Here is a 2,242-nt window from a genome sequence, read left to right as displayed (position 1 = left end):
TCTAGGAATGTTGGGACAGAAATTTGTCAGGAAGGGGCAAGAAGAAGCTTCCAGAGTGATGGTCATGTTCTGCATCTTGAGGGGAGTTTAGACTGCACAGGTGGATGCATTTTGAGGAACTCCTGGGTGATCCACTTCACATCTGTGCATGAATACAAATTCTATCTGAAAAGGAATAAAGGAATTATATATAAATATTGAACTCTAATTAATAACATTGAAACATTTTGGAGGCATCGACTAATGTCTGCAATTCACTTTGAAAGGCATTAACAAAAGCAATTAGATGAGTAGCTGGATAGATAGATGAATGAGTGGAGAATCAATATATAATAAAGTGAATACAATTAAATGTTAATTGAAGAAACTAAGGGAAAATGGAACGAGAATATTGGAAAAGACCTTGCAACTTTTTATGAAATTCATTACAATCTATTTTAAGTATGCAAGTTTTCACAGTATAAGTTTTTCAACTTTTCTCTAAGTCCCCAATTTTGTAATAGAATGTTGAGAACAAAGGATAATTGAAGATAATTAGCAGATTTGCCTACGAGATGGAGTCCTAGCCCTGGGGAAAGATACAAAAATCTAGCCGATGCAGTCGGGTAGGACAGACAAAGAAAGCTCCTGGGTTGGGAAGTTGGCCTTCTTTGCTCCACTCCAACTTTGGCAACGAGCCTGCGGGCTTAGACAAAGTAAAGGACCAAGTTCTTCCTGCATTTCACAAAGCCTGCTGGCTCGTATGTGTCCTTTTGCCTCACTAAGATGGTGACCTTAAGAGTTCTCAGACCTACTGAGTAACCCTGGAATGGAAGGGGGCTGTCTGACACCATTCACTCTCATCAAATACTTACACACTCTGTAGTAGGTTTTGAACTTACTATGATGAACTGTAAAATGATTCCTGCCTTTATCTGTCTTACCTTTGGTGAAACACTATTTCTCTTCTATTTCAGTCATTACTCACACCCCCAAAAGAAGCATTACAAGTTTCTTTTTTTGTGGGGCAGTTTGATGTTTTCTACAGTTTTTAGTTGTGAAAATCTCCTTTGTAATGTTGGATTTGATCCTGCTATCTGAACAGAAGAGGATAATTTATTGTTTTATTCTCTCTGGAGGGAAACGATACAAGAAGATCTCAAAGACTCAAAATAGCTCAGCAAGAAATTGAATACATGTCTGGTGACCTAGAGTTACCTTATACTCTCCTGAAGGGGAGGTGTGGGAGAAGGGGCCGTCAGCTGTTAAACTCAACTCTCTGCTCCTCTTCAAAGAGAGGTCCCTCCCTGCCATTCCTCTTTCCAGCACTCCAGCCAGAAATCTGTTTTTAGGTTTATTTACTCATTCATTCACTTTTTCTTTTTTTATTTTAAAGATAAAAAAACTAGCAAAACAACAACAATGAGGACAAAACAAAACAACACAAAAGCAACAGAAAAGGTACATGACCTCAAAACACAATGATAAGAATTAACAATGGTTGCTACATTACATACTGTTGTCTTCAACGAAGTTGCTCGGTCCACCAGACGTAAGAATGTAAGATTGATCAAACATTCAAAGAGAGTAACAAGTAATAAAAAAAACCAGAAATGATTCAGAGCTTCATCACACAAGATGGTAGGAGTTCAACAATGGTTCTTATACTGCACATTGTTGTCTCCAGATCAGTCATCCCGATTACCAGATTCAAGCATGCAAAATTGGTCAAGAAAAAGGAAAATTGTAAGCATTGGCTCTTCCTTTCAATAAACCACAGACATCAGCAATACACCTACCCCAGCTATCCTTGTATATACATATACATTTTGTTTTTCATTTTAAAGAGAAAGGAAAAAACTAAAATAACAAAAACAAATACATAAACAAAACAGCATAGAGAACAAAATACAGAATTTCAAAAGAAGGTGATAGGGTATTAACAATGGTTGTCATATTACATAATGTTATCTTCAAAATGGTTACACAGATAACCAAATATAGACATGTAAGACTGATCAAATAATTACACATTAACAGTTCCTTTCAATAAACCAACAGATATCAGTAGTACAATTATCCTAGTTATCCTGTGTTTATGTATACATATTTCTTCTCTTCCTTTTTTCTTTTTCCTCTCCCTTCCTTCATCCCAGTTGCTTCTATTTGAGCAGTTTCTTTTCCCTATTACAATATCTATTGTACCTTTTAGATTTTATTACTCTTTCAGATTCTGCTTTTTTTTTTTTTTTTTTTTTATATT

Source organism: Chinchilla lanigera, unplaced genomic scaffold (assembly GCF_000276665.1).
Source record: "Chinchilla lanigera isolate Chin_1 unplaced genomic scaffold, ChiLan1.0 scaffold00204, whole genome shotgun sequence".
NCBI lineage: Eukaryota > Metazoa > Chordata > Mammalia > Rodentia > Chinchillidae > Chinchilla > Chinchilla lanigera.
Note: the sequence above shows the minus strand (reverse complement) of the source record.